The sequence below is a fragment of the Mastigoproctus giganteus genome, chromosome 4, assembly GCF_048544385.1.
Source record: "Mastigoproctus giganteus isolate SK-2022 chromosome 4, ASM4854438v1, whole genome shotgun sequence".
Lineage (NCBI taxonomy): Eukaryota > Metazoa > Arthropoda > Arachnida > Uropygi > Thelyphonidae > Mastigoproctus > Mastigoproctus giganteus.
This window is the reverse complement of record NC_143578.1, coordinates 144,157,426-144,178,741: the sequence shown is the minus strand read 5'-3', so window position 1 is coordinate 144,178,741 and position 21,316 is coordinate 144,157,426.

Genomic DNA, 21,316 nt, shown 5'->3' with positions numbered 1-21,316 from the left:
CCAACTACGTAAAAATTTTGTTCTTGTAATAAAAAATAATTTTACGCTTATAAAATAAATTTAATATAGGTTAACGAATAAATGTTCAACTTAAGAGAATCGACGTAGTTAGACATTAGCGCCCATATTTACCCGAGTCAAAAACAGGATCATAATTTCTGCTAATAAGAGTCAAAGCGTTCCAAACTTTTTTGATACTGACAAACTATATCCGTGCCAAAAATAATTATTCGACACGCCACCCTTTTTGTCTTTGATCATTAAATGATAAATGAAATGGTAGGCAACTTTATTTGTTTCGACCAAAAACATCTAAACGAGAGAGAGAAAGAGAGCGAGCGAGCGTTACTAGATCTTACTCGTTATAGTGTAAACAACGTTGATACGTTTCCAAAATTTGGCAGTACCCATTTTGTAAGCTGCTGTATCTGTTTAGCTTCATTTCTGATTTTTTCAAATCGGTTGTACGATGTTTAGGTTTTTTTTTTTTTTCAAATCGGAAAGCTTGCCGCTAACAGGATCTGCACGGGTCAAACCTCTACCCTATTCATCCTTGAAATCTTTCTACTCTCAAAGCAAGCACTTCTAGGGGGAGTTCATACTTTAAGAAAATTTCGGTGACGACCAGGTATCTACATATATGAAACCTTTTAAATATAAACTTTTCTTTCATTCACCTTCAGAAAGAAGAAAAAAAAAATTGCCTTAATTGCTAGAAACCAAATAATTCAAGGTAATTAAATTAAGAGAGTTATGCAGTATAGATCTAACGACTATTGTTTCCTTAAAAATGCTTGAAACTCCATCCAAGCAACATCGGTTGGAAAACACTGTACTAAAATTAACAGTAATATTTTGTACTGCTGCCAGTCTGGTCGATAGATGGATAGTTGTTCATTCTTCATCTTGTTATGCCAATTATTCGTGTTAAACTTTTATTACAGTGAATTAACTATTCTCTTAAAAATAGTTGCCCAATATTTTGAAAACAAGAACATAGAAATATATTCATTTGACATATTTAAATGAAGAATTCAAATAGCTCTCGGAAAGAAAGTTGGGAAATCTTAAAATATAACTAATGCTTTAGATTAGGGCGAGCCTAAAATTTAGGGAGTCAGGATTCGACGATTAATGATGGAAGAAATTAAAGTTGGAGGAAAGCAGAAAGGAGTCGGATTGAGGGGAAGAGGAGCACCCTTTCTTGTTATTTGGGTCGTTTATCAGTCTGTGGCGACTGCACCCTTAAGACTGATCGTCCCTACCTTAGACTGCGATGGTTATATTTTTATTGCTGGTGATCGCGTGGTGCAGTTTTTCAAACTGTGTGAATGAAAGCAATAATTAATGTGTGCAGTTTTGTAAAAGCACTCTTTAAGTTGTAAAATATCGAATATATATGATATCAGAGATGAGTACACAATTTCCGTGTTTCAGCTTCGAACACAATTTTTTTTTCTGCTTTTTTCTGGCTTCTTGTGAAGATAAGAATACCGTTCACTGACTGGATGCGCTTTAAAAGGATACTCCATTACCTGTCCCGTGTTAAACAGGATAAGCAGGTTTTTTTCTTTCTCTCTCTAACATGCTAATTATCAGCGCGTGGGAATAACAAGTACGATGACTGTATTCCGGTTACATCTATGAATCAAGTAACAAAACTAAACCAGGTGGACAAAGATAAGTGTGTTATTGTGACAACAATGGTATCGCTAATACCAAAACTGGTACTAGAGTTTAACGTGTTATTTTGGCACAAACGCTAATGTTAAAAGTTATACAGTGCCCTCCACTGTGAGAACAATATTAATGTTATCGGAAAAATTAATGTATGTATTATATAAATGTTGACAACAGTGGCATGCTGTAAATTATATAAGCGCTTATTGTAAGTAAGGATTATAGTAATTATTTCATTGACTGTGAAATTATGTTAATAACCATGCGCACACAGTGATTACCCCATCCATAATGGACTATGCTACATAGCTCGCAAAATAAAAGACCGAATTTCCATCTTGTCTTTCAAGACAAAGTGATAAAATAGCAGTTATGGGACGTAGTAAAGGTATCACGGAATTTCAAAAGGGCACGATTGTGGGAGCTCGTGCGTCAGGTGTTTCCATATTAAATTATTATATTAGAGTTACCCGTAATTTAATACATAAACCCGTATTTGTGTCTCTGTAAATTGCGTATGTTCTCTGGTCGATTTGCCTGTTTTGCTGGACGAAAAAATAACCCTGTTTCTGGGCGGGGTGGGGGGATACTGTGTGTGTGTGCGCGCCAAACACGCATAGCGGAAGTTAAGTGAAACTTCGTTAGGCGAACATATATCACTTGACTTAGGACCCGTATTGACCATATGAATGCCGCCAGCAACGAATCTGCATGAATGAAAACATTGGAGATATGAGACGGTCCGTTACCAAATCTAGTTTCGACAAGTGCTGTGGCATCGGATGATATTTAAAACCATTTTACTTCGATCGAGCCGGAATCACTGTGCTCTTGAGAGAGCCACGACAGCTGTTACCGGCCGACATGTGACTTACATCCTCATTTGGAAATGCTGTTAGAAGAAGAGCGTGATCTTAAACTGCTGCAATCTTCACATCGTTCTTGAACCAAAATTGACCACACGCGGAGCAGACTGAACAGAAATCATTATCCAGGAATGTACGTTTAAACTGTTCGTGGATGCTTCGGTGTTTCTTAAAATCTTATTGCTTACACCGGCTACGTGATGAACGATTTCATGGAGTACTTCCGGCAGTCGGTTTTGGCTTCTTCGCTTTTTGTTTACGACTGGGCTTAGAGGACGCTTCATCGTTTTCATTTGCAGTATCAACTTCCATGACTCCTTCCAAATTCATTTCTGGGGAGATGTAAGGCTCTGAAGATGTGGATGGACCTTCTCCAGCTTCTTTGTTCAACTCCATCGCACGCTGTAATTTCTTCCGCTGTCGAAATAACTTAGATCTCTCTCTCCTTTGTACTCAATGGAGCTGGTTTCGGTGGTCGTATTGCACGTATACGTGCTCTGTGCCCCTTACAACACTCACTACAGCTAACCCCTGCTTTACGATTGGTTCACTCTACGATCAAATTACTTTAAGATGGACACCCCATAACAAAATATCTTTCAATAGACCGTAAGCGCCGGTCATCGTGACCGCATTTGCGAATTGAATTTTAATTCTATTAATGGCGATTCTAATAAGCGAAAATAGGAGGAATATTATCCACATGCTATAAAAGTAAAGATATAAAGCACAGATTAAACAAAATTAAATGATACATGGAAATAAGAAGAATATTTTCTACAGGTTAATAAAAAAAATTTTAAAAAAAGAGAGAAGGCAAAAAATCAATTACGCTCTCTATTCCCAAGTCATCACCCTCGCCATTACTAACTGCGCCTAAACTTCGGTGATCGTATGAAAACCGGGGTATTTATTCTGGTACGATAGTTGGCTGTTCAGAGTGCCTGTAATGCGTTTACTTATGGTAACGGTAGCATTTTCGTTGCTATTTTTGTCGATCTACGAACGCAAGCTACTCTCATCTGAAAACCGCCTAATGAAGTTTCACTTCAAAAGTCAATTATACCAGGTATTACCAAGTGGTTACCCTACTTATTTATTAACCGTAATAATATTATTACGGTGGCGAAGGCTTGACACTGCTTAACTTTACTGATTGCATGAAAACCTCGGCATTTAGCCTAGTACGATAGCTAGCTATTCAAAAAGCCTGTAATGAGTTTACTTATGATAATCGTTGCATTTTCGTGCGTTTTGACTTTAAAATTGTTTTTACTGGCGTTATTCCAAAAATTTTGTAACGAAAAACTGTCGTGCGAAAGCGTTCGGAAGTGACGTAATCTTCAGCCAGAAGAGAATTGTTGAAATCATACTTTTTTTTTTTTTTTTTTTTTTTTACGAAAACCCCAAACACGAGAGGTATTAGAACCTATAGTACTTAGTACCGTGCTTGGGTTGGAGGTTCGGAAGACGAAATAAGATATTTGTTGACATTGGACTTGAACTTCTGTAGATTGTAATTTTCAGGAAATACGTATGAAGGAAGGTTGTTCCAGAAAACGGCAGTTGAATGAATAAATGAGGAAGGTGAAAAGTTGGTTCTGTGAGTTTGAAGTTGAACAGTAAATGGCTGGTGGCGGCACGTGTTCGGACTGTTTTTAAAAAGAGAGAGAGAGCGGGAATTATAGAAGTCAATTCAGGAGAGCAGTGCCCATGGAAGTATCTGTAGAAGAGGCATGCAGCAGAAACAGTACGTCTCTGTTTCTGCTGCATGCCTAGACAGCGAATAGAGAGATTCGAGAGATTCTGTTAGAGATGAGTCATTAATTAACCTAACTGCCCTCTTCTGAATGGAATCTAGAAGCCTGAAAGAGGTTTTGGGGGCACCGTCCCAGATGTGGGAACAATATTCCATGGTAGGGCAGATTTCTGATTTGTACAGAGTGAACAACTGTTTGGAAGAAAAGTAACGCAGACAGCAAAAGAGAAACCCAAGTTTTTTTGATGCAGAGGAAGCAATATTTGCAAAGTCCTTGTGACAAGAGAGATTAGATGTCAGGGTAAACCCCAAAAGGGATATATCAACTTGCCTAGAAATCGGAGTGTCACCAAAGATAAGCATAGGAGCAGAAGAATCCTTTTTGCGAGATATAAGACAGGACTGAGTTTTAGAAGGATTGAAATCAACTAAGTTGTCTTTGCCCCACTAGAGAATTTCCTGGAGATCGGCATTTAGGGAATTGGTAGCAGATTTTCCAGAAGTTGAAGCTGATTGAGCAGGGCAAGGTTTCTCAAATTGGAAAGTGGATGCAATTTTGCTATCATCGGCAAAACTATGGATAGGATTTCCAGTCAATGGAAGAAGGTAATTAATATACAAGAGGAAAAGAGTGGGGGAAAAAACTGAACCTTGTGGTCACCAGCATTTGTGGAGAAGTTAGAAGACAGAGAGCCATCACCCTCACTGAACATCAGAGAGAAACTTGGATAACCAATTACAAAAAACAGTTTGCAAACCATAAGATAGGAGCTTGTTAAGAAGAGCTATATGTCAAACACGATCGAAAGCCTTTTAGTTGTCTAGAGCAACTGCTTGTGTTTCACCGAACATTTCCATTGAATTTATCCATAAATAAGTAACATAAGCCAGAATATCGCCAGTGGATCCATACTGACGGAATCCATACTGGCGATCGTTGATCAGACGGAAGGTGTCTAGGTAGTTTAAGAGTTGGCGGTTAATTGATTTCTCCATTACTTTAGAATAAGTAGAACTAATTGCAGTGGGACTGTCTGCGCGGGTAGCACAGTGGTATCGTCACCGTAATCCTCACACCGGGTGGAAAAGGCATGGGTTCGAACCCGTCAATGACGCGAGGAACTTTAATGGGCTTTTTTCACTCCGTGGCTGATTAGTCGGTCTCAAAGCGTAATAGCAAGGTTTTTCTCCCCAGTAACTGGGGTGTTTTCGTCCAGCAAAACAGGAAAATCGACCATAGAACATACGCAATTTACAGACACAAATACGGGTTAATGTATTTAATTACGGGTAACCCTAAAATAATAATAATTTAATTGCAATGGGACGATAATTGGATGGGAAGGGATATGAGCACATTTCCAAGCAGAAGGAAAAACACCTTTGGAATAAGAAATTGAAAAAAGGCGGCAAAGAACAGGAGTAAGTTCGAGAGCACAGGTTTTGAGAACAAGTGGAGAAATACCATCAGGACCTGTAGCTTTCTTAGCATCAAGTTTCGTTATCATCCTTCTGACATCCTTTTGACGGAAGACAACAGGAGGCATTGAATAGAGCGAGCTAGGAATGGTGGAAGGTGTTTTACCAAGATCATTAATACATGAGTTGGGAGAAAAATGGGAAGAAAAAAGGCCAGCTTTATTCTTGTCTGAAGTGACAACAGAACCATCTGGTTTTGACAGACGTGGGAACAGAGATGGGCAAAAGTTGCCGCCAATAGCTTTGACAAGAGACCAGAATGCTCGGCTACCATTAGGGCAAGAAGCAAGTTTTCTACTCTTAGCCTGTTCAAACTCTAGTTTGGACTGATTAATAACTGCTTTACAATTGTTGCGAGCTTTGGTGCAAGCAGAAAATGAAACCGAAGAATCGGAAAAAAGCCAATTACGACATGCAACATTCTTCTCCTGAACGGCCTTAGCACATTTATTGGAAAACCAAGGTTTAGATAAAGGACGAGATTTTAAAGTGGAGTGTGGGATAAAGGATTCCATTCCTGCAAGAATAATTTCACTGACACGATCTGAGCAAACGTTGACATCCAAAGATTTGAAACAGTAGTCCGATCAAGGAAAAGAAAAAAAAGAAATCTCGCAAGTCATCCCATTTTGTATTCTTGTAATGCCAAACAATACAAGGTTGGGAATAGCCATGAGATAAACGGCTCCATTGGAGAAGAGGCAATCACCAAGTTGTGACCCGAGGTGCTTAAAGGACCATTCACTTTGACCGTGTACTTAGATGGGTTGTTTGTGAGAAAAAGATCAAGCGTGTTGGCTGTATGGTTAGGATTGTCCGGTATTCTTGTAGGTAAATGAACAATTTGTGCAAGGTCATTAGTAATTGCAAAAGCCTCAGCATCTCGACTAACTGAGTCGGTGTGAGTAGAAAACGGAAGCCAGGTGGAGCTGTGAACGTTAAAATCACCTCACTGTTAGGAAAGTTGGACTGGAGAAAGTCAAGTTGCAAAGAGAGGAAGTAGAAGAGCTCCATGTGATTAGTGGAGTTGGGAGAACGGTAGAGACAACAAATGAATTTGACACAATGTGGTAGAGAGAATTTAAGCCAGAGAAGATCGAAAAGAGGAGATTCCAAATTACCAAGTCTGTGATTGGGAATATCGGAACGGACAAATTCACAAGTACCACCTTTGAGGCAAAAGGAATCTTGTAGCGAATAATTTGTGGAACTGAGATGAGCAGTAGTTGAGTCAACCGATAACTGAGATTCTATCAGAAAAAATACATGGGGGTTGGCAGACTGCAAATGGAAATGGACATCGTTCAGATTAGAATTGAGACCACGTATATTTGTGAAATTAACTAGGAAGTGTTTCGGAGGTTTAGATCTTTTCGCAGATAAGCTTGCTCTATTAGTTTGACAATTCATGATGTATTCAATAGTAAAAAAAAAAAAAAAAAAAATTGAAAAAAGTGCTGTATGAAGTAATGAAATTTTTGGATATGGCGTACACATGGTAAGAATATACCCAGATCCTTGACATAACGTGGCCTCAACAATGCCCCCCTGCATACACAATACTCAGACTCCGTCCAGTCACTATCTGGGAGAGTAGGGACAGCAAGGTTATACACTAGCTGATCCGGAGGCCTCCTAAAGAGTTACCAATAGGTTCGGGCCGGTGACAGAGGCCGACCTGCGAACACCGTTTTAGAGTTGTACCCTCGAAATGTAAGGAAGATTGGATCTCACCATGATGTCCATCATAACCCCAAAAGTAATCACTCATACTGCATGATGGAAAAAATGGGGACGGGTGACTGGGACTTAGTTCTGGAGACTAAACATGGGTTCCACCACTTTAAGCCTCCAATAAGCAAAGTGGTGGTATTGCACCGGTTGATGAGAGTCATTTACCATCTAGTGTTGACTGGTAACACAGAGGGGTGGCATTCCTCCATGAAGTGTGGGCACCACACCTCGATCCCTACTTACGTTGGTTCACACCTAGGTGGTCACCCACAGTGCTTGTGCATGGGGGTGACCACCCAGTGCTTATGCAGGATTACTAACTGTCCCACCATCGTGAAGGTGAAAGCAGAGGATTTGACTGTCACAGACCGTCGGGACTTTACCGAAATAGGGTCCACTTGACTTGAGTGTCACCCGAATATCAGTTCCATCAGCGTTTTAGACTCCCAGGTAGCAAGTACAGCTTGTCTGGCATATCTGAGAGAATGTCTGTGACAACCTCAAGGACCAAATGGACCAAGAACTTGTATGATGACAACAATAATTTATTTTCTACTGGACCAAATTTAATGAAATTTTGCAAGGCACTTCATCTTGGCTCTATACTAGAGGAAAAACTTTCAAACCTCTTAAAATTGCAGTAGTTTTTCCAGGATAGTGGAAAATATGAACATCTGATTAAGGAAATTTAGTCGGTCTCAGGCGTAGATAGCAAGGCTTTTCCCCCCAGAAACCCGGATTTTTCGTCCAGCAAAACAGACAAATCGACCATAAAACACGCAATTTACAGACATAATGCACGGTAGATGAATTTAAATATTCAGGTGGCCTAACACAATACTAGTATCAGCAGCTCTTCGTAGACCATATGCACTCTGCCCTGATACATTTTTCCACGGAGACAAATGGGATCTTCCAAGACGATAAAATCATCGGCCCCCACTGTGAACGAGTGGTTCGAGGAACACACTGACGATATCATCCATTTTAATTAGTCTCGCTTCAGTCCAAATGAATACCGTTCTGACGTCTGTTATCCGTGCGAACGTGGGTTAGATAGGTGGTCAATATTCAGTTATCACTGAACAAATATATCAGTATATTAATTTTTACCATAAAATCTTCCTGCTGATAATTTTAATGTCGTTTTTAATTAAATATTACGTGATCGCTATATATATTTGTTTAATTTTACTAGAATGGTATTGTATCCTTAATTTTATATACCCAAATATTATCACCAGACAAACAGCAAAATATATGGGGATGCCTTTAACTATCCTCTCCATCTTTCTATCACTATTCCCACCCACCAATCTTCTCCCTACTGTATATCCACTCTCCTTTCCTGTTCTCACGGATTTCCCCAGACCCTCGGTTCTGGGGCCGCCCAGCAAGAGCTAATAGATGAATCTTGCATGCCTCTGCACAGCTAGAGATGAGAGAAATGGAACAATCAAACTGGTGTTTGTCGCCTTCTGGCTGCTAAATCGCTTGCTGCTGGCCACTCAACACAAGATAACATTGCATCTTCACATACACCAACACTACAGACAAATAGCGAGCCATGGCACTTACCTCACTGCAAGATGACAAAACGACGAATGTGGGAACCCCAGAATCCGAAAAAAAACACACACACACAAAAAAAACCACTAATAATAATATGGGATCCTCCAAGGGCAGTAATTTCAAATATTAGGGGATGATATCCGGCCTGTGAGAAGTTTGGCTATCAAGACTAACCTCTTTTCCATGATCAGGGACTTCACCCTCGGGATTTCGAGTGTTTGTGCCACCTTATTAGTTGTGGTAGTGGGAAGTTGGCGAAGCTTGGTATTGGCCCATTTTACTAACTAATATTCAGTGGTGTACATCCGCTTAAGGTTTGGTAGGTGCGGCTGAGGCCCATATCCCTACTGCCAGTACTAAGTAAATTGTATGAACACCTACTACACAGCAGGATACAAGCTCACTACCAAGAAGCAGGCCTCCCCTCTCCCAAGCAATTTGGCTTTCGACGAGGATGTTCCACCGTGGATGCCCTGGAACGTATAATAAATGCAGCTACACACAGCAATAGTAAATACTTCCTTATTATCTCCATTGACTTTGCCGGGGCATTTGACTCACTTTGGTGGCCAAGTGTCCTCGGCAGACTCCGGGAGGCAAACATTCCCAGCAACTTATACCAATGCATCAAAACCTATCTTTCGGACAGAAGGATCTCAGTATCTACACCCTATAGCCAACTCACCCGGCCGGTGTTCCGGGGATGCCCACAGGGATCAGTCCTGGGGCCTCTCTTCTGGAACTTGGTGTTGGACGGCTTCCTCAACCAGGATCTAAACGGAGCAGATGCTCAAGCCTTCGCAGATGACCTGGTCCTGATGCTGGAGGCGGACAATCGTGCACAACTTGAGGCTATTGCAAACAGGGCCATAGATACCCTCCAAGAATGGTCAAAAAATCATCACTTAAGAATATCACCTTATAAGACATCCTCAATACTTTTAAAAGGCTCCCTTGATATCAGGAGGCCACCTCAGATAAAAATAGAAGGAAAAACCATAAAACTGACCACGGAATTAAAATACCTAGGAATCATCCTTGACAAAAATCTTTCATTCACCCCACACCTCGTATATCTACAAAAAAAGATCAAAAACTACTCAGCCCTCATAGCAAGAGTCTCGCGAAAGGATTGGGGCTTAAGGAAAAGAACCCTGATCCTCTTTTACAAGGCTTTCTTCATTCCAGCCATCAGCTATGCAGCAGGGATCTGGTTTAAAAAAGCAACCACCGCAGTCAATAAAAGAAAGCTAGAAACGATACAGCGCAGCATCTTACTCACTGTCTCCAGAGCATGCTGCACGGTCAGCTCACACGCACTGCAGGCCCTTGTAGGGCTCCTACCCTTGGACCTGGAGATTGTCCGCTGTGGCATGCTATATCAACTATCAAGAGGGAACAGTGTAACTTGCATTGGCTTCACCACAGACCCGACCAACAACAGCAACGCAGAAAAGAAACGACTAACCAAATATCTTCAACAAACCTGGCAGTCCCGATGGGCAGACTCAACTAAAGGTGAGATAACCCGGAAGTTCATCCCGGACATTACCCAAGTGTATCCCGAACAGCCAAACTGGTTCTCACCGGGGCTCTACACCACCTTTCTTCTAACAGGGCATGGCTCTTTTAATGCCAAGCTGTCAACCTTCGGCATCAGGGATTCCCCATTATGCCACTGCGGAGAAAACCAAACATGGTCACACCTAATGCACGATTGTCCCCTCTTTGAGGACATCAGATGACATTTCATCACAAAGATACGCTTTAATCCGAAGGAACGGGAGCACCTTATATTACATGAGGAGGAGCACTACAAGGCCCTCTCGTGCTTTGCACATGAGCTGTTTACCCGGCTAAGGGCAATGACCCAACCTCCCCAGGCTTGATGCAGGACCTGACTACAACTACAACTCATCGGACGGGACTCTGCTCTCATGAGTGCCATTACTTTGTCAACTGTACCAGAAAGCTCAAAGTACCACGATATCGGACGGGACTTTGCTCCCACGAACATCACAATCAAACACGGACACCCTGTCAACTGGACCGACAGCGCATGTAATTTACCCAACGAACTACCCTAGAATGTGACAATCACCATATGCAGGAGTGACAACACTGCATCGACGCCCAGATAACAGAACAAACAGTGAAAGTGACCACATACCAAGAATGACCACCCAAAATGGAAATAGAAGGACCATGACCACGACCAAACTGGATGAGACCTTGATCCCATGACCAACGCCGGCATTCAACCGATCTCTGAACAAGTCGGTAGGGACCTTGTCCCTGTATGTACCTCCTGGTGGGGCCAGTGTTATGATGCTGTCCTGAACCTGCTGGCCTAGCCACCACTCTGCAGCCAGGCTGCACACACGCCATATTGGCGACCTGTGCCGGCTCCCTTGTCCGGCCCTTTCTATCCCATCCCGGCAGGGGGGAGGAGACGGTCATACTGTTTCCTCTCCTCCACGCCACCCCCATTCTTCCTTCTGGCAGGGCATGGGCATGCCCTGCTGACACCAAATTGAGGCCTCCTACTCTATTGGCCTTATCCTTCCTCCTTTAACCCCCCAGTCTTCATTCTCTCCCCCTTCTCTATCTTTACACAAGCGAATTCCCCCACACACATAAATTCAATGAATCCAAATTAACTGACGCCCATATTTCGGTCTATCCCTATTCAAGCGACATCACCCTACGCAATCGAGAGATATCACACATATATCTATACATATATGTGTAAAAAAAAAAAAATTTTTTTTTTTTTTTTTTTTTTTTTAAGGTCCTAGCCACTGAAATCTCAGGAAATTAGGTGGCAGGACCTGCCAGAGTGAACTAAAGACTATCGGGTACCTGGTCTGCCTCCACGGGGCGTAAGTGGGACAACGTTGGGCCTCAGAAGAGGTCCAGCGGCTAAATGGCCAGAGGAACAACGGTACAAAACACCACACTTCCATAATCCATACACTTTTAAATCTCTGGCCTTCCCAGTGAACTGGTACACCCACAATAAAAGCAACGCGGAGATGGGGGAAACCCCTGGTGCCGTTTGACACTGAAAACACTTACACTTACACTTACACTATTTCTGCACCATACCTCGTATATCTACAAAAAAAGATCAAAAACTACTCAGCCCTCATAGCAAGAGTCTCGCGAAAGGATTGGGGCTTAAGGAAAAGAACCCTGATCCTCTTTTACAAGGCTTTCTTCATTTCAGCTATGCAGCAGGGATCTGGTTTAAAAAAGCAACCACCGCAGTCAATAAAAGAAAGCTATAAACGATACAGCGCAGCATCTTACTCACCGTCTCCAGAGCATGCTGCACGGTCAACTCACATGCACTGCAGGCCCTTGTGGGGCTCCTACCCTTGGACCTGGAGATTGTCCGCTGTGGCATGCTATATCAACTATCAAGAGGGAACAGTGTAACTTGCATTGGCTTCACCACAGACCCGACCAACAACAGCAACGCAGAAAAGAAACGACTAACCAAATATCTTCAACAAACCTGGCAGTCCCGATGGGTGGACTGAACTAAAGGTGAGATAACCCGAAAGTTCATCCCAGACATACCCAAGTGTATCCCGAACAGCAAAACTGGTTCTCACCGGGGCTCTACACCACCTTTCTTCTAACAGGGCATGGCTCTTCTAATGTCAAGCTGTCAACGTTCGGCATTAGGGATTCCCCATTATGCCACTGCGGAGAAAACCAAACATGGTCACACCTAATGCACGATTGTCCCCTCTTTGAGGACATCAGATGTCATTTCATCACAAAGATGCGCTTTAATCCGAAGGAACGGGAGCACCTTATATTACATGAGGAGGAGCACTACAAGGCCTTCTCGTGCTTTGCACATGAGCTGTTTACCCAGCTAAGGGCAATGACCCAACCTCCCCAGGCTTGATGCAGGACCTGACTACAACTCATCGGATGGGACTCTGCTCTCATGAGTGCCATTACTTTGTCAACTGTACCAGAAAGATCAAAGTACCACGATATCGGACGGGACTTTGCTCCCACGAACATCACAATCAAACACGGACACCCTGTCAACTGGACCGACAGCGCATGTAATTTACCCAACGAACTACCCTAGAATGTGACAATCACCATATGCAGGAGTGACAACACTGCATCGACGCCCAGATAACAGAACAAACAGTGAAAGTGACCACATACCAACAATGACCACCCAAAATGGAAATAGAAGGACCACGACCAAACTGGATGAGACCTTGATCCCATGACCAACGCCGGCATTCAACCGATCTGTGAACAAGTCGGTAGAGACCTTGTCCCTGGATGTACCTCCTGGTGGGGCAAGTGTTGTGATGCTGTTCTAAACCTGCTGACCTAGCCACTCTGCAGCCAGGCTGCACACACACCATATTGGCGACCTGTGCCGGCTTCCTTGTCCGGCCCTTTCTATCCCATCCAGGCAGGGGGAAGGAGACCGTCATACTGTTTCCTCCCCTCCACGCCACCCCCATTCTTCCTTCTGGCAGGGCATGGGCATGCCCTGCTGACATCAAATTGAGGCCTCCTACTCTATTGGCCTTATCCTTCCTCCTTTAACCCCCCAGTCTTCATTCTCTCCCCTCTCTATCTTTACACAAGCGAATTCCCCCACACACATAAATTCAATGAAATTTAAATCCAAATTAACTTGAAAAAAGAAAAAGAAAGGACCTTAAAAAAAAAAAAAATTTTTTTTTTTTTTTTTCTTTTAAGGTCCTAGCCACTGAAATCTCAGGAAATTAGGTGGCAGGACCTGCTAGAGTGAACTAAAGACTATCGGGTACCTGGTCTGCCTCCACGGGGCGTAAGTGGGGCAACGTTGGGCCTCAGAAGAGGTCCAGCGGCTAAATGGCCAGAGGAACAACGGTACAAAACACCACACTTCCATAATCCATACACTTTTAAATCTCTGGCCTTCCCAGTGAACTGGTACACCAACAATAAAAGCAACGCGGAGATAGGGGAAACCCCTGGTGCCGTTAGACACTGAAAACACTTACACTTGCACTTATTTCTGCACCATCTGGTCAGTGCAAATGGCAATGCTGACCCATGGGGAATTGTTTATAGAGCTGTCACTAAAAAGCTCCCAAGAGGGGAAGTGGTTACAGCCACCGAAACTGCACCGGGTAGTTATACCAGAACCTGGAAATCATCAATTGACAACATATTAGATCACATCTTCCTACCTCAAACTGAACCCCAGACTGAGGAACAGAGAAAACTCTATGAAGAAAACTCCTCTTATTGTACCATGGCAGTTGAGGCCCCCCCTTTACAATCATGGAGTTGAGCATAGCAGCAGCAAACATTAAAAACAGGAAAGCCCCTGGTGACGACAGGATTGAACCAGAGATGCTCAAAAAGGCAGTAGAGAAGATACCAGACATCATTCTAAATCTCTTCAATCGCTGTCTTTCAGAAGGCTATTACCCTAATAAGTGGAAAACAGCAAGAGTAAGACTTATACTTAAGAATCCAACCAAACCCCAGGATAAGACAACATCGTACAGACCCATAGCTTTGCTTTCTACATTGAGCAAACTTTTTGAGCTGCTTCTATACCATAGATTAGAGACTCACTTCCAGGAAGCGAACATAATGTCGCCGAACCAGTTCGGCTTCAGAAGAGGACGCTCAGCGGCAGACGCTTTGGAAAACATAATTGAGGCAGCAAAAAACTGCGACATGTAGTATTTTCTCCTCATATCAATAGACTTTGCTGGCGCTTTTGATTCTCTCTGGTGGCCGGGAATCCTGGCCAGACTTCCGCGCGCCCAAATTCCAGGCAACCTGTTCTGCTGCCTTAGATCATACTTGGATGACAGAAGAATTACAGTGACTGCTCCCTTTGCCACTCTCTCTGCAGGCAGGTCCACAGGGATCAGTTCTGGGGCCCCTTCTGTGGACTCTTGTGCTGGATGAGTTCCTCAATATGGAAATCCCTAATATAAGAACGCAGGCATACGCCGATGATCTTATACTGATGCTGCACGCTAATAGCAGGACACAGCTGGAGACCCATGCAAATCAGGCCATTACTGTTCTGCAAGGATGGGCAAATGGGAATCTACTGAACATCTCACAGGAAAAAACACATTCAATACTCCTCAAGGGCTCCCTTGATCCCAGGAGGCCTCCTTAGATCAAGATAAATGGAACAACCATTAAACTCCAAACAGAAGTCAAGTATCTTGGCGTTATCCTCGATAGACACCTTAACTTCACACCGCATCTGAGTTACCTCAGAGTAAAATTCAGGAAATATTCCGGCCTATTCACTATGCGCTCGCCATCCTCTACAAGGCATTCTTCATTCCGGCACTAGCTTATGCAGCAGGAGCTTGGTACGCTAAGGCAAGCACTGCTGTTAACAGAAGGAAATTGGAAACCATCCATCGAATAATTCTCCTCACAACAACCAGAGCATGCTGCACGGTGAGCACCCACGCTCTCCCTGTCCTTGCGGGATGTCTCCCTCTGGACTTGGAGATTGTCGGCCGTGGGCTGCTGCACCAACACGCCAAAGGAAGGGTAATCACACATTTGGGATACACTACGGACCCAACTCTGACTAGACCACAGGAAAAAAGACGTCTTACAGACCACATGAGAACAGTGTGGCAGAATCGGTGGAATGACTCCACTAAAGGCCGCATAACTAGAAGCTTCATACCAGAAATTGGACGTGTTTACCCTATTTCCCCGACCTGGTACTCTCCTGTACTTCATACCACTTACCTGCTGACAGGGCATGGCTTCTTCAGGAAGAAGCTACACGATTTTGGAATCTCGGACATAGCGCAGTGTAGATGCGAACAAGAAGAAACTTATTACATTCATAGATCACCTGCTCTATGAATGTAATATATATGAAGACCTCCGTGGCCTGCTGTTTACCAAACTACGCTCCATCCTTAGAAATCAGGAGGACATAGTGCTGCAGGAAGAAGAAAACTATAAGGCTTTCACGCGTTTCGCTCAAAATCTCTTCGCGAGGCAAAGGGCACCTCCACCACCCTGAAACAAACTTCAGACTTTGGATAACCGATGGACAGAAAGAACACAACTGGCCATTGACGACCAGCTGAGTGACTACAGCACTTGAACACAAGTGGTGGGGACAACCTACAGCAACTGAAAGACAACTGAGTCCTAACTGGATGCGACCAAACATTGGGACTAGATGTAGTTGGCCTGTCACGTGCAGGTGACGCATCCTGGCCTCTGCCGAGACTAAGTCCACCACCTGGAGAGTCAAAGTGAACGACTTAGATTGCAGCCTTGCTGCCAACTAGCCAAATGGCGACCCAGATCCGACACCTTCCGGGTCTGCTTTATCTCCTTTTCCCGGCGGGGGGGGGGACACCCCTCTCTCCTCCTCTCCCTGCAAAACCCAATTTCCCTCTGGTGTGGCATGGGCATGCCCACTGAACATTTGGGGGCCACCTTCTCTATCGGTCCTTTTCTTCTTTTTCTATCCTCCAGCCTTCCTTCTCCCCACCCAAATCTGTCTACCTTCACAGCGCACAGCCCCACATGTCAAAATTGTAACTACACCAAAATTGCTTGCCCGACCCTTTTCGGCCAAAAATAAAACTCATCCAGCGTACAATCCATTCTCGCTCTTAAGGCAAATCTCTATGACCAAACAAAGCACCAACAGCGATTAAAGCAATGTCTTTTTTTTTTAATATATATATAGGTCCTAGCCATTGAAATCTGAGGAAAGTAGGTGGCAGGACCTGTCAGAGTACTGATTCCTTACTGGTAACACCTGGCTAGCCTCCACGTGGCGCGGTATGGGCAACGTCGGGTCCCATCAGGGGCCGATGGCCAATAAGCCAGATGAACAATGGACACAACAGACTACACTATACAAGATGCACACACTTTAAATTTTTTTTTTTTTTTTTCTACTCTGTCGGCCCCTAGACATGTATAAGATATACATGTAGACTTGTATATCTTCTACATGTCTACATGATGGCACCTGAACGTCAATTCATCTCTCGCGCCTTTGTACACTGTGATGATTACAGAAAGCACTGTAAAAGGCCAGAAATGTGTTTAATATTATGTTCTAGAAGTGTGTGTGTGTGTTGTTTAGTTGTTTCTGGCCGTTTTGTCACCAGGCAGGCGATCGCCTGGAAAGCCTGTCCAGTGTCCATCTACGCCACGGGGAGGTAGACCCCAACTACGCATGTATCGCGGCTGCCCTCCGAACGCTTTGGTTTACCAGCTCTTATTGCCCTAATATCAGAGCAAAAATAAAAAAATAATAAATAAATAAAAATAATAATAAAAAAATAAATAAATAAAAATAACAATAAAAAATAAATAATAAATAAATTAAAAAAATAATAAAAAAAAATAATAAATAAAAAAAAAAATATATATATATACACATATATGTAAGAAATATATATGTGTGTTTCGGTGCCGTTTGCAGGTACCGACCAATAAACAGTAGGGGAATAGGATTTGTTCCTGGTAAGGCGATAAACAAGACCCCATGGGTCCCGATTGCCAGTAGAAATAACCAAGTTCTGCCACGATTTTATTTTACAGGTAGTGATGGTTTTGACGTATTGTCTTTTGAGAACTTGATATTGTGTTTTAAGACTTTCGACGTCGGGAGGTGGCCAGCTCCTGCGATGTCGTTGGTAAGTACGCCTAGCCCGATGCACTTGCTGACGAAGCAGAGTAAGTTCTCGGTTCCACCGTGGAATGGGATGGGAAGACCGAATTTTCTTGTTGGCTGCTTTATAACAGGCGTAGCTGAGAGCATCATTAACATAGGAAGCTAATTCAGAAGATGTAAAGTGATGGATGAAGTTTATGATTGGGAAATCAGTGTTGATTGAGTCATTAAACCAATTCCACATGATGCGTCGCAAAGAAAGTCTTCTAAGATCCTCTAGTGGAGGATTATATGATTGTGCAGAGCAAATCACGGAGGAGGTGATCGCACTATGGTCATTTGAGCAAATGTTAGTATTTACTGTCCAGTCATTAATGTTTGAATAAACGGTGTAAGAAGTAGCAGTGATGTCTATATTTGATTCGCCATTTAGAGAGCTGAAGGTATAAGGTGAGCCGGGTTTATTTAGAACCGTCAGCTCATGTGAAAGGAGAAAGTCTTCTATGAGTGAACCCTTGTTATCAGTATGGTCTTAGTGCCATAGACTGGATTTGGCATTAACGTCTGACATTATAATAAGTTTAGCAGTACCTACCAAAGAAATAACTTGATCGAGGTAGGCAAGATGGAGTGTAATGTCGGAAGTTGGTGGGCAGTATAGTGAAACTAGAAAGTAAGAGCCATGAGGAGTAGATACACTTATGCAGACAGCGTGTTGATTAGTAAGACTAATTATCTTGACTACGTCCAATTTAGGATTAACTATGACGAAGGCTGTACGTGGTTCAGCATGTTCCGGCTGAAAAAAGAGATAGGGTTATTTTACCGCGGAAATGGTATGGTTCTTGTATGGCTATAATATCGTGTTTAATTTCGTCGGTTACCTTTCGGACTTCATCGGCCACCAATCGTGACCGCTGAGCATTCAGTTGAAGCATGCTAATTTCAGAGACTGATTCATCTGCAGATGAAGAACTGGTAAAAGACAATGTATCCATAATTGGTCCGTTGTCTTACAAGATCAGATACGCAAAAGTTCCGGGCATTTGCAGTCACGAATTGCCTCATTGATCAGCGGTCCTTAATCGTGCAATCTCTAGAGCTCTTTTATATTCATGGCAGTTAGGATCGCGGATGGAGTGCCGAAAGTCTCTTTTACGCCTCTTGCAATTTATGCAGCAGGCAGGCTCATCCTTATGAGGGCATTCTGCATGCAGATGACCACTACAGGCGCAATGTCCCCAGGATGGGAAGTTATGGGTACAGTATTGTGTTGTGTGCCCATATCCCAAGCACACACTTAGGAACTATTGTAAATGGCCTATGCCTATGTGAGCTACAAGCAAGAAATATTCTGTCTATTGACGAAATACACCTGTAAATTTTTGGGGAGAAATTGATTACCCAGTGTACCAATGACAAGGACCTTGACTTAGTTGTGAATCTGAACGATGTTTTTTCTTAATCTCCTCCATTGTAAAGTCATAGTCAGCTAGATTTTTATTATACAGTTCTTCTATTATGTCCTCCTTACTTAGATCCTTGGGCACGTCGTAGATAATTATGGAAGGGTTACTTTTTTTAGGAACTCCCGTAGAGGTTCCTGCAGAGGACAAAGAATCAGATGTTGAGATACTAATCAAGTCCGACTTAGAGGCCAATTCCAAAATTACGCCTTTGTTGCATGCTAATTTGATTGATTTTATTTTGACTGTTTTAAATTCTGTCTTCAAAATATTGGTTACCAAGGTTTTTACCTCAGCGCTGGTTTTAAAATTGCTGTTCTCTAACGCTGTAAGTACCATTACATTCTCACTAGGTTTAGCTATTTGTTTCTTCAGTGTGGGTCTATTTCGGGCTACATCTGCATAAGATCTAACAGAAGGGGATCCCTGTAACAGGAGGTCCTCATTTTGCACTTTCCTATCAGCAGGGGCCTTAACTTCTGGCTCTTGTACATAATCTGTTTTATTTGGAGTCATTGTGGAAAAGGTTTGTATTATTTTGCTCGCATATTTATTTCATGATTAGTGGCCTTCAGTATTTCATTTTCTATCAGGAGGGCTGTTGTTACTTTCTCAAGCTTGGACCATTTGTCCATAATAGCATCTCCTGTCTTTTTAGTTACTTTATTGGACTCTCCCAAAACGAAGCTCCTCATATCTTTACGTATTTTTGAAATCACCTCATAGACCGAAAATGCATCCTGAGTAACATCTAATTCTTTAGTCGTTTTGTTATCTTCAGAATTTGTGGTTGTCACAGCGTTTCGATCAGTAGATAAACCACCAGCAATATCTTTCTCATGAGACGATTGTGGCATTTTGGGAAGCAATAAGGGGGTGCTGTCGTTTCCTCCCTCAGACATATCTGTAAGTTTTCTGACACCAGTATTATTTCCATCCATACTGATTCCCTATTCCATGCTATTCAACACAAATTCAATATTAGACTCGGATATGCTGTCCTGAGAAAAGAAACTATGTAATGGTACAGCAAAGGTGGCAGTTTGGTGTACGGGATTCGATATCACACAGTACGGGATTAGACAAGGAAATCTGTCAACCTCATTTGTTTATTTTCGTAGCGCGTATGTGAGACAAAAGGCTAATTCAAGGTCCGCTTGCTATTGTCCTACGATGTACGGGGGGGGAAGGATAAATGGGACGCTTTAGCAGACTATGGACGTCCAGTCAAGGTCACGCAGCTTGTTCTGGGACATGCGTGGGGAGAACTGTCGCAACAAATGGATAATGGCCGAACACGCTGGTAAAGCAATTACAGCGAAGAGCATGCAGAAATTTAAACAGTACTTATCTTTTATCCATTCTTAAAACGAAATGGTCACATCTGGCATTTGCACGAGTCCTTCTTGAAGTAGTAGCACTGAAAGGTAACTACATACTGCTTCCTTAATAAACAATACTAAAAATCTATCCTGGGAGTAAGTTTATTTTAGATTTTTTTGGGTTCTCCGTTGAGATATTTTCATTATTTATCTAGCGCTGTTGTCTATGGGTCGGGTCACCACGCCACCATAGACATAGCATTGGAGAGCGCGGTCACTCTACCTTTGGCCGCCACGAATATATCTAGGCCATACTGGCGATCTGAGTCAGCTTCCTTGAGTGGCTCACTGTCTCTCCCCTCCCCGGCGGAAAGGGGGGATGACGGTCCCCCTGTATCCCCCTGCTCGCCACCCCTCTTCTTCCCTCTGGTGAGGCATGGGCATGCCCCACTGACATCTGATTGGAGTCTCCTTCACTATCGACCCCATACTTCTGTCTTTCTCCAGCCTTCAGTCTCCCCACCTTCTCTATCTGCAAGCTAGCATATGCCCAGACGTCAAAATCCAACTTTATCCAACTTTATCCAAATCTAGATTTGCTTGTGACTTGAGTGTATTTGAACATTCTGGAACTCTTCTGACCTTGAAATTCTCACCAGGTCTATTCTCACTGACCGACAGCGAAACCAAGACCTGTATTGTCTTCCTCGCCTCTTCCACTGTGCTACAACGGATTTTATAATGAATTCTGTGTCCCC